The following is a 12,392-nucleotide window of genomic DNA, read 5'->3' on the forward strand; positions in this document are numbered from 1 at the left end:
ATTTCCCTTCATCAGTTGCTGTAAGTTGTGAGTTTTAATTAATAAGTCCAAAACCTTTATAAAAGTTGCCTTGTGCTTCCTGAAAACAAGTGGAAGTATTTGGAGAAGGAAGATTGAGAAGTAGCATTTGGATTAGCAAAAGGATGATGTCAGCCAAGCTCTATGAACAGGGATGACTCAATTGCTTTCACACATAACACCTATTTTTTCTGTCTGCCTGTGCGTGTGTGTACATAGCGAGATCATAAATGGGTTAGTATTTTAACTGGTAGCGTTATGTCGATGATTCATAATTGATTATCTGTAGTTAGAATCTATTTATAATAAATAATTATTCCTGTCAGTACAGAAACCTGGTCTGTCCTTTCCATCGACCTGGGTCTAAGGTGAATTGGGGAATTTAAAATCTTGAATTTTCGTGATGACTTCAGGAATAGTCTGGCTTGATTTCCATCGCACTACCCGAGTGAAGTGTAACTGTGCAGGGATCTAGTCCGTGACTTCTGTTAACTTGATTCCATTAAATCAGCAGATATTTTTCAACATCTTGTTCACAGATGATATGACACCCCTCTGGAGAAGCTGGAATTTGAACCCAGGCCTCTGAAGGCAAACTGGGAACCTTGTTCAATCATTAGCTTTTGAGGCAACCCCAGAATAATGCGATCAGTGCATTTTTCCAAGTAGGTTGTAACATAATGGATACCTGTAACAGCTATTCCACTTATATCCAGAGGACTTACTGGAAGAATGCAGAAGCTATGCTGAATTTATACAAACTCTCATTAGACCCAATTTGGAGTACTGTGAGCAGATCTGGCCACCAGACCTTGGGAAGGATATAATGGCCTTGGAGGGAGTACAGCATAGGTTTACAAGAATGATACCTGGAGTTCAGGGGTTATGATGTGCAATTATGCTAATTAGGCCTGTTTTCTCCAGTATTTGGAAAGTCAGTGGGTGATCTGATCCAAATATTTAAGATATCAACAGGAAAAGACAGGGAAGATAAAGATAAACTATTTTCACTGATTGGGGATTCTAGAGGACAAGATGGTGGCACCTGGGCAATGGGAACATGAGGGCATTTCACATTAGATTTGAAACACGGAAAATTGCTGGACCTGACTGAGTTTCTCCAGTGTTTGAAGGAAAGGCAGGTTGTGGTATTGGTGAGCCTGTGCTCATGGGTTCACAGAGACCCAGGTCTCCTGCTGATCTTATTGCAGTCTGTGGGATCCTGAGGAGGCTCGAAAGGATAGATGTTCACATTCACTGAGGGAAACATAGTTGGAGAATAAGGAGATACTGGTTTGAAACTAACTTGTGAAGGAATTTCTTCCGGGGCAAGTGTTGTGTAGGTTTCTGGTGCTGGAAAAGCACAGCAGGTCAGGCAGCATCCAAGGAGCAAGAGAATCAACATTTCAGGCATAAGCCCTTTCCTGATGAAGCGCTTTTGCCCGAAATGTCGATTCTCCTGCTCCTCAGCTGCTGCCTGACTTGCTGCGCTTTTTTAGCACCACACTCTCAACTCTGATCTCCAACATCTGCAGTACTCACTTTCGCCATGTGGAGGTTTGAGAACCTCTGAGTGTTATGGAGAGAAAGGAGGGAGATAGTTTTCTTAAGTATCGGGGAGGCAAGGAGCTGGCACAAGAGAGGAGTTGAGGCCTGGGCACATCAATGATCTATAGAATGGCAAGCCAAGCGAGAGGAAATTTATGTTCTGCACAGTGGCTCAGTGGTTAGCACTGCTGCGTCACAGTGCCAGGGACCTGGGTTCGATTCCACCCTCGGGTGAGGGTTTAGAGGGATATGGGCCAAATGCTGGCAAATGGATCTAGATTTATATAGGATGTCGGGATAGCATGGACGAGTTGGACTGAAGGTCTGTTTCTGTGTTGGATATCTTTATGAATGTGCGAACTCCACACAGACATTCTCCCCATGTCTGTGTGGGTATCCTTTGGGTCCTCCGGTTTCCTCCCACAGTCCAGAGATGTGCAGGTTAGATGGATTGGCCATGCTAAATTGGTCATAGTGTGCAGGAATGCGTACTCTAGGTGGATTAGCCACAGAAAATGCAGAGGTTACAGGGTAAGGATAGGGGGATGGGTCTGGGTAGGATGCTTTTCAAAGAGTTGGTGTGGACCTGTTGAGCTGAATCGCCTTTTTCCATATTGCAGGGATTCTATGATTCTAACTAGGAACATAGTCTGAGAATTAGGGCCAGACCGTTCAGGAGAGATGTTAAGTAGCACTTCTACACACACAGAGTGGGAGAGATTTGAAACTCTCTTCTACAAACGGCAGTGGATGCTGGATCAGTTATTAAGATTGAATCTGAGACAGATAACATTTTTTGTTAAGCAAAAGTATTAAGGGATATGGGCCAAAGACAGGTTTACAGAATTAGGACACAGATTAGCCGTAATCTCATTGAATGATGCAACAGACTCAAGGGGCTGAATGGCCTACTCCTCTTCTGATGTTCCTAATATCTTTTGGGGAGGTAATCTGCCATTCATATGTGGTCTAGTCTATTTATGGTTCCAGACAGGGCAATTAGAGGTGTCCAACAAATTGCTGGTGATATCCACATCTAATGAAGTAAAGAAAACACAAGACAGACCTGCTGTATCCTGTAATGTAAAACTTTCATTCCCTAAAAAAAGTCTGACATGAATAGGATATCTGATTGGGGAAGTATGTCAGTGGTTAATCTGACACAACAGAATGTTGTGTGTATAGACTTGATTTCACTTGTCATTTGATCGTCTTTATTTACTGCCATTTCGTTTGGCAACTCAAGTTATTTCTGGTGTCGGCATCATCATCTGAAATAACCTAGTTTCTTGTGTTGTTGATTGATGGAATCTCTGCTCTTCTTTGAGTCAAAGGATCTCTAATGTTTAACAGGATAGTTAAAGGATATCAATTTCGGAGTATCAGTATTGATGAAGTGCTCCATGAAGTCCCATGAGATAGTGAGATCAGACGAAGTTCTGTTTCCCCAGGGTAGGGCCAGACAAACGTTATACCTATATTTTCAAGGGGGCGGGGGGGGGTGGTCTAGCTTAACATGTCTGATGTGATCAGAGCAACTCTTCTACTTAGTTCCCTCAGAATTTCTGAGTCAGAAATTAACACGATTAATGGACTTCAAACAGAACAACACTATATCTAATTGTTTACAGTTGGAGCATGCACTTACTCCTCAAAAGAAACAAAGGCACTTTCATAAGGTAGACAAAGACCCAAAATTTAGGAAATTATGCTTACATCTTGTACATGCTAAGATTAATTGCTTTAATCAGGGCAAACTGGCATCTTCTACTTTATCACACAACATATAAAAAAGGTTATAGGTCAGCGAGTTTTGAGAAGATTTGTAGCTCAGGTTGGGGTTCTGATTACAGGTCATTAAGGATCTTGCATGCAATTGCATCTGTCTGCAGCAAAAGCGGGCCTTTGGGGAATGGTGGCAGATGTGGTTCCTCCTGGTGATCAGAGGTGATTCAGGAGCAGTGGTGAATGTGGCTCCTCTTGCGATCAGAGGTAGTGGCAGCACGACATTGGCAGTGAGAGTAGGCTGTGTGAGGAATGACGGCAGCTTCCTGGTGGTCAGAGGTGGAAGCGGCAACATCACCGGTTGCAAGGACACAGATTCCCCTGGCGATTGATCCGAGACTTACAGGCTGACCAAGTCTCCAGGCCGTGATGAAGCCTGGATTCTGCATCAGTGGTTCCAATCACCTTTATGTAGATTAGACTTAGACTTTAAGATCTGGATGTTTCTCCAGCCTTTTGGCTTTGTTATTTTTGCTTGTTTTTATCAAGTTCTGGTTTGTAACCAAGATGGCATTGGAGAATGGTGAATTTGTCCATTTTTCACTGTACCCCTGTATTCATATACTTCGGTACATGTGACATTAAAATCTAATTCTATCAGTATAATGTTGGGCATTAATTAAGGAGAAGAAAAGCTGTACAAAATTAACAGTAGTAGCATTTCTTTACATTCACAGCTAATTCTTTAAAACAAAGAACTGTGCTTGCTGGAGATCTGAAATAAAACAGAAATTGCTGGTGAAACTCAGCATGGAGATAGCGAGAAAACATTTCAATCTGAGACTGGTACAGTTGAGAACAAAGGCGAGTCAAATAGTCAGGGCAGGCAGAGACAAAGCAGAGAACAAGGTAGGACTGATAAATTAAACTGCATTTATTTCAATGCAAGAGGCCTAAAAGGGAAGGCAGATGAACTCAGGGCATGGTTAGGAACGTGGGACTGGGATTTCATAGCAATTACAGAACCATGGTTCAGGGATGGACAGGACTGGCAGCTTAATCTTCCAGGATATGATTGCTACAGGAAGGACAGAAAGGGAGGCAAGAGAGGAGGGGGAGTGGCATTTTTGATAAAGGAGAGCATTACAGCTGTGCTGAGGGAGCATATTCCCAGAAATACATCCAGGGAAGTTATTTGAATGGAACTGAGAAATAAGAAAGGGATGATCACATTATTGAGATTGTATTATAGACCCCTAATAGTCAGAGGGAAATTGAGAAACAAATTTGTAAGGAGATCTCAGTTATCTGTAAGAATAATAGGGTTTATGGTAGGGGATTTTAACTTTCAAAACATAGACTGGGATTGCCATAGTGTTCAGGGTTTAGATGGAGAGGAATTTGTTAAGTGTGTACAAGAAAATGTTCTCATTCAGTATGTGGATGTACCTACTAGACAAGGTGCAAAACTTGACCTACTCTTGGGAAATAAGGCAGGGCAGGTGACTGAGGTGTCAGCACTTTGGGGCCAGCGACCATAATTCTATTTGTTTTAAAATAGTGATGGAAAGGATAGACCAGATCTAAAAGTTGAATTTCTAAATTGGAGAAAGGCCAATTTTGTCGGTATTAGGCAAGAACCTTCAAAGCTGATTGGGCGCAGATGTTTGCAGGTAAAGGGATGGCTGGAAAATGGGAAGCCTTCAGAAATGAGATAACAAGAGTCCAGAGAAAGTATATTAATGTTAAAGTGAAAGGAAAGGCTGATAGGTATAGGGAATTCTGGATAACTAAAGAAATTGAGAGTTTGGTTAAGAAAAAGAAGGAAGCATATGTCAGGTATAGACAGGAGAGATCAAGTGAATTCTTAAGCATATAAAGGCAGTAGGAGTATACTTAAGAGAGAAATCAGGAAGGCAACAAGGGGACATGAGATAGCTTTGGCAAATAGAGTTAAGGAGAATCCAAAGGGTTTTTGCAAATACATTAAGGGCAAAAGAGTAACTAGGGAGAGAATACAGCCCCTCAAAGATCAGCAAGGCGGCCTTTGTGTGGAGCCGCAGGAGATGGGGGAGATACTAAACGAGTATTTTGCATCAGAATTTATTGTGGAAAAGGACATGGAAGATATAGAAAGTAGGGAAATAGTGGTGACATCTTGAAAAATGTCCATATTACAGAGGAGGAAGTGCTAAATGTCTTGAAACGCATACAAGTGGATAAATCCCCAGGACCTGATCAGGTGTACCCGAGAACTCTGTGGAAAGCTAGGCAAGTGATTGCTGGGCCTCTGAGATATTTGTATCATCGACAGTCACAGGTGAGGTGCTGGAATACTGGAGGTTGGCTAATGTGGTGCCACTGTTTAAGAAAGGTGGTAAGGACATGCCAGGGAACTATAGACTAGTGAGCCTGACGTTGGTGGTGGGAAAGTTGTTGAAGGGAACCCTGAGGGACAGGATGTACATATATTTGGAAAGACAAGGACTGATTAGGGATAGTCAACATGGCTTTATGTGTGGGAAATCATGTCTGATAAACTTGATTAAGGTTTTTTGAAGAAGTAACAAAGAGGATTGATGAGGGTAGAGCGGTAGATGTGATCTATATGGACTTCAGTAAGGCGTTCGTCAAGGTTTCCCATGGGACACTAGTGAGCATGGTTAGATCTCACGGAATACAGGGAGAACTTGCCATTTAGATACAGAACTGTCTCAAAGGTAGAAGACAGAGAATGGGGTGGACGGTTGTTTTTCAGACTGAAAGCCTATGACCAGTGGAGTGCCACAAGGATCGATGCTGGGTCCACTACTTTTTGTCATTTATATTAATGATTTAGGTGTGAGCATAAGAGGCATAGTTAGAAAGTTTGCGGATGATATCAGAATTGGAGATGTAGTGGATAGTGAAGATTACCTCAGATTACAGGATTTTGATCAGATGGGCCAATGGGCTCCAGATGGAGTTTAATTTAGATAAATGTGAGGTGTTACGTTTTGGGAAAGCAAATCTTAGCAGGTCTTATACACATAATGGTAATGTCCGAGGGAGTGTCGCTGAACAAAGAGACGTTGGAGTGCAGGTTCATAGCTCCTTGAAAGTAGAGTTGCAGGTAGATAAGGTACTGAAGAAGGCGTTTGATATGTTTTCCTTTATTGGTCAGTGTATTGAGTATTGGAGTTGGGAGGTCATGTTGCAGCTGTACAGGACATTGGTTAGGCCACTGTTGGAATATTGCATGCAACTCTGGTCTCCTTCTTATCAGAAGGATGTTGTGAAACTTGAAAGGGTTCAGAAAAGATTTACAAGGATGTTGCCAGGGTTAGAAGGTTTGAGCTATAGGGAGAGGTGGAATAGGCTGGGGCGTTTTCCCTGGAGCGTTGGAGGCTGAGGGGTGACCTTATAGAGGTTTATAAAATCATGAGGGGCATGGATAGGAGAAATAGACAACTTCTTTTCCCTGCAGTGGGGGGAGTCCAGAACTAGAGGGCATAGGTTTAGGATGAGAGGGGAAAGACATAAGGGGCAACGTTTTCACTCCGAGGGTGGTACATGTATGGAATGAGCTGCCAGAGGAAATGGTGGAGGCTAGTACAATTGTAACATTTAAAAGGCATCTGGATGGGTATATGAATAGGAAGAGTTTAGAGCAATATGGGCCAAGGTCTGGCAAATGGGAGTAGATTGGTTTGAGATATCTGTCAGCATGGACAAGTTGGAATGATGGATCTGTTTCCATGCTGTACATCTCTATGACTTACTTACTGGAGAATTCCCAGACTTTGACCTACTGTTGTAGCTACAGTATTTATATCGCTGGCCAGGAAGAAGAGTAATATAATTCTCAAAACATTAAGTTTCCTAGGGTTGGTGATGCCATTTTCTATGGTGATGTCATTTCCTGTTCTTTTTCTCAGAGGGTGTTAAATGGGATCCAATTCAATGTGTTTGTTGATAGAGTTCCAGTTTGCATGCCATGCTTCTAGGAACTCTCGTGCGTGTCTCTATTTGGCTTGTCCTAGGATGGATGTGTTGTGCCAGTCAAAATGGTGTCCTGCCTTATCCGTATGTAAGGATACTAGTAAGGGTGGGTCATGTTGCTTTGCGGCTAGTTGATGTTCATGTATCCTGGTGGCGAGTTTTCTGCCTGTTTGTCCAATGTAGTGTTTGTTACAGTTCTTGCAAGGTATTATATGCCTGAAAACGAATCTTCCAGATCAGTGAGCAAACCTACATCCAGTATTTCAATATATTTCACACGTAGTGCCCTTGAGCGACCATCCTCAAAAATCTCCTTTTCTGATCTTATAATGGAGGGAAGGTCATTGATGAAATTGCCGAAAATAGTTGGGCCTCAGACACTACCCTTAGGAACTCCTACAGAGTTGTCCTGAAGCTGAGATGATTGACCGTCAACAACTAAAAGCATTTTCCTTTGCGCTGGGTATGGCTCCACTCAAACAGAGTTTTCACCTCATCTCCAAGGCTTTGATGCCACACCGAGCCAAATGCTGGTTTGATGTCAAGGGCAATCACTCTCACCTCATCTGGAATCCAGGTCTTTTGTCCATGTTTGGATCAAGCCTGGAATGAGGTCAGCAGCCAAGTAGTCCTGGTGGAAAATAAACTGAGCACCTGTGAGCAAATAATTCCTTTGCAAATGCTATTTGACAGTACTGTTGATGACCCCATTAGCTGTACTGGAACATGTTAATTATAGGCACAATTAATTCTGGAGAACAAGTCTTCAGCATTATTGCTATAATGTTGTCAGGGTACTTGGGCTTTGTAGTATCCAGTGCCTTCAGTAATTTCTCGATATGACATGGAATTGAATTAGGTGAAGACTGGCACCCGGTGCTGCCAAGCTCAAGAGGCTGAGATGAATCATTAAAATTATGCTGCCTTGTCTTTTGTATTGATGTACTGAGCTCCCCATTATTGAAAATAGGGATATTTGTGAAACCTCCACATCCAAATTATTGTTTAATTGTCCACCACCATTCATGTCTGGATTGCAGAGCATAGACCTAATCCATTGATCTTTGGAGTCACTGAGCCCCGTTCATTGATCCTGTTTCGCCTTTTGGTGAACAATTCCTGTTTTAGTTTCACCAGATTGACATGTCAGCCTAGTGTGACTAATGGCCTGCACCCTTCATCAATCCACGATATGTCCCTGGCTTGACAGGAGGGGATATTTTAGGCCATGATATTACAGATTATGGTTGTCTAAGATTGAATTATCTTTCAATAAGTAATAATTTTGATTTGATTAGGCAAGCGAGGAATTAAATTACATTTTGTTTAAGTGTAGCTAGTTGTAAAACACTTTTTTTAAAAAGAATAGTCATATGGCTCAGGTTGTAAGTTTAAAGCAGATGTTCAAAGAAATAAAAACTAAAGTCTATTTTCCTATACCTTAGAACCTAAATTCTCAAATAACATCGTGAGCCTCCATTACATAGTCTATGGAAAATTCTTGTTTAAATTTCACAATATGATTAAATTTTTACTGTTTGATAAATTGTCTGAGTGTACATGTACAAAGGCATGAAGAATATAGAACTATGTTTCTAATGTCAAAGCTCAATTAAAAGAAATCAAATCAAAAATAATTTACCTGCAAACTTTGGTGGTGTTGTAGAAAGGAGAGACCTAGGGACTCAGGTACATAATTCTTTGAAATTTGCATCACAGGTAGACAGGGTGGTCAAGAAGGCATTTAGCATGCTTGCCTTCATTGCTCAGACCTTTGAGTATAGGAGTTAGATGTCATGTTAAAGTAACAAAGGACGTTGATAAAGTCTCTTCTGGAATACTGTGTGCAGTTCTGGTTGCCCTGTTTTTGTAAGGATATTATTATACTGGAGAGGGTTCAGAAGGTTTACCAGGATGTTGCTGGGAATGGAGGTTTGAGTTATAAAAATAGGCTAGATAGGCTGTGAATCTATTCATTGGAGTGTAGGAAATCGAGGGATGATGTTATAGAGGTTTATAAAATCATGAGGGGCATAGATAAGGTGAATATCAAGGGTCTTTTCCCTAATGGGGGAGACTTCAAAAGTAGGGAGCATAGGTTTAAGGTGAGAAAAGAAAGATTTTAAAAAGATATTGGGGGCAACTTTTTCACACAGAGCGTAGTTCATATATGGAATGAACTGCCAGAGAAAGTGGTGGATAGATGGTGTAACAATGTTGGATAAATTCGTGAATGGGAAGTGTTTGGGCCGAGCACAGGCAGATGGAACTAGTTTAGTGTGGGAACATAGTCAGTGTGGATTGGTTGGACTGAAGGGTCTGTTTCCATGCTATATGACTCTATGATTGTTTTTACGGCTTCAGATAATCTAACAAGTGTGAGAATGTGTCGAAGTAAAAAAAGGTTTTTATGCAAAGACACAGCTATGTTTTTAAAATGGTACAAGTTGCAAAGCTAAGCCATTATAATATGTAAGAGGTCTATGTATATTAATTTGTATTGCTACTTTGACCTTTAATTTGTTTTTGGCATCAACAGTTGTGTTGAAGTCTCACATAAGTCTTTCAGTTAAAGATAGGTTTTGGAGAAGATACTTAGATATATCAATATTAAAACAACCAGGGCTGGCAGTACACACTCTAAGCAGATGCATAGATTGTTCTGCTTATCTTTACCAAGATAAAATAAAATCTTAATCTTTATCAAGATCTATGAAGTTAATAGCTAAGACGACAAGTTGTCTTAAAAGAGATGATGTTACAAAGTGATTGTCCTGACAAAGAATGAATCAGGAGCTACATTTCCCCCAACTTTTGTTCCTGCTGAGTAAATCTCCAACATCTGTACACAACAGTGACCATGCAGCTGTGAGAGGATGTTGATTTGGAGTCAAGAGGAATGATGTCATAAGATGATCATCACTTTTAAAGAAACAGTTAGGAGTTGGGCATCTACTCCTAGAACATATGTTCTATGTTCTATGTTCTATGTACTGTTTGGCCAACCGAAGATTGATCAGGTGTTGCCCATGCATTGGCATTTTAGTTTAGGAGATATTTGATCATGCACAGAGAGGAGGGTACTTGCTACTGAGGGTTAATAAATGCTGATTCTTACTGGTTTGGTGCACAAGAGAGGACTAAAAGCAGAACTTGTCATCAGTCAATCAGTTTTAAGATCTTGTGTCCCTAACTAAATCGACCAAAAATCACTGCCTTCATTATGTATAATTTATTTTGTACTTGTCATGATAAACTTAAACTCTGTAAAACTTGTGGAAACATACTTGCACCAGGAATATTCTTGTAACTAATCAGGATGAGTAAATGTTTGGATTAGCTCTCTCACACTCAGTATTACAATTGTAATAACCAAGTCAGTTACATAATCAGATACAGTATTCTTTAAAATCTTTAATTTGAATATAATTCTATTCCTGATAGCCCACAACATCTCATTGATAATTAGTTGTGTTGTTAGATTTGCTTGAATTATCTCATTTTACATGGGTGCGCCACACAACATAAAGGATTTTCTTGGTTTTCTCAAACAGGACTTCATCTCTATAAGGACTGTGAAGTGGTCACTCTTACTAATATTATAAATGGATCTGTACATTATGATATATTGATTATTGAGATGAGTTCAAGTAAATTTTCCCTCTAGCCGGTTCCCTCATTGACTGTTACAGACCCGGTGTAGCAGTGATGTCTTTATGGACTGGGTCAACTTGATCAGTAGTGGTACTGCCAAGTCACTCTTGATGGACATTGAAGTCCCCGAGTACATTCTGTGACTTTGCAATCCTCACTGCATCCTCCAAATAGTGTGCAACATGAAAGAGTACAGATTAAATGAAGGTTATGGAGGGGGAAGAAGGAGATTGCAGTAGGTGGTAATCAGTCATTTCCTTGACTTGAATGCCATAAGACTTCATGGGATCTGGAGTTAATGTTGACTCCTAAGGCAGTTCATTTTTAACTGTGTACCTTGGTGCCACCACATCTGGCTGATTAATCCTATTGGTGAGTCAGTATAAACTAAGGGAGGGTGATTGTGGTTTAGCTGAGAACAGAGGATAATGTTCTGAGGAGAACTATCTAAGAAGGGGTGGAGTAGCAGTGCTGTGTGCAAGCTCCTGGTCTGGGGCTTTTCTGCCTCTGTCTGCTTTTTTTGTCTTGTTTCTTTACTTTTGCTCATTTTCTCTCTGTTTCTGCTTTGTTTCTTTTATCGCTTTTCTCAGTATATTTAGGGGAGGCCTAGTGGGATTATCACTGGGTTGTCGATCCAGAAACCCAGGTAATGTTCCATGGACCCTGGTTTGAATTCCACCTCGGCAGATGATGGAATTTGAATTCAATGAATACCTGGAATTAAGAATCTAATGACTACTATAAATCCATTGCCAACTGTTGAAAAAAAACCCATCTGGTTTACTGATGTCCTTTTGGAAAGGAAACTGCCATCCTTACCTGGTCTGGTCTACATGTGACTCCAGAACCACAGCAATGTGGTTGACTCTTGACTGCCCTCTTGGTAATTAGGGATGGGTAATAAATGCTGCCCAGCCAGCGACACCCTCATTCTGTTCCAGAATTTTAGATTAATTATTTACAGTATGGAAACAGGCCTTTCAGTCCAACAAGTCCAAACCGACTCTCCGAAGAGTAACCCACCCAGACCCATTCCCCGACTAATGCACCTAAACACAATGGGCAGTTTAGCATGGCCAATTCACCTGACCTGCACATCTTTGAACTGTGGGAGGAAACCGGAGCACCCAGAGGAAATCCACACAGACACAGTCGCCAGAGGTGGGAATTGAACCTGGATCCCTGGCGCTGTGAGGCAGCAGTGCTAACCACTGAGCCACCATGCCGCCCCAAATTTTAAAAAGATTCAGCGGAGTGACAGTGGGCACAACCTCCTGAGTGTGTGGCAGAAGAGAGATCTGGTCCTGTGGCTTGGAGGAGAGTGCGGGCCCTCCAGTGCAAAGAGGAGTTAGCTGGCACTGTGATGTGGAGAGGAGAGGGAGAGCAGGGGTAAAGTGGCATGGAAGAGAAACCAAGGGCCCAACGGTATGGAGGAGAGAGTGAGTCCTGTAGTGTGGCAGGGTGAG

This window comes from Chiloscyllium plagiosum, unplaced genomic scaffold, assembly GCF_037043375.1.
Source record: "Chiloscyllium plagiosum isolate Xiang-an unplaced genomic scaffold, Cpla_swu_hap1 HiC_scaffold_18, whole genome shotgun sequence".
Lineage (NCBI taxonomy): Eukaryota > Metazoa > Chordata > Chondrichthyes > Orectolobiformes > Hemiscylliidae > Chiloscyllium > Chiloscyllium plagiosum.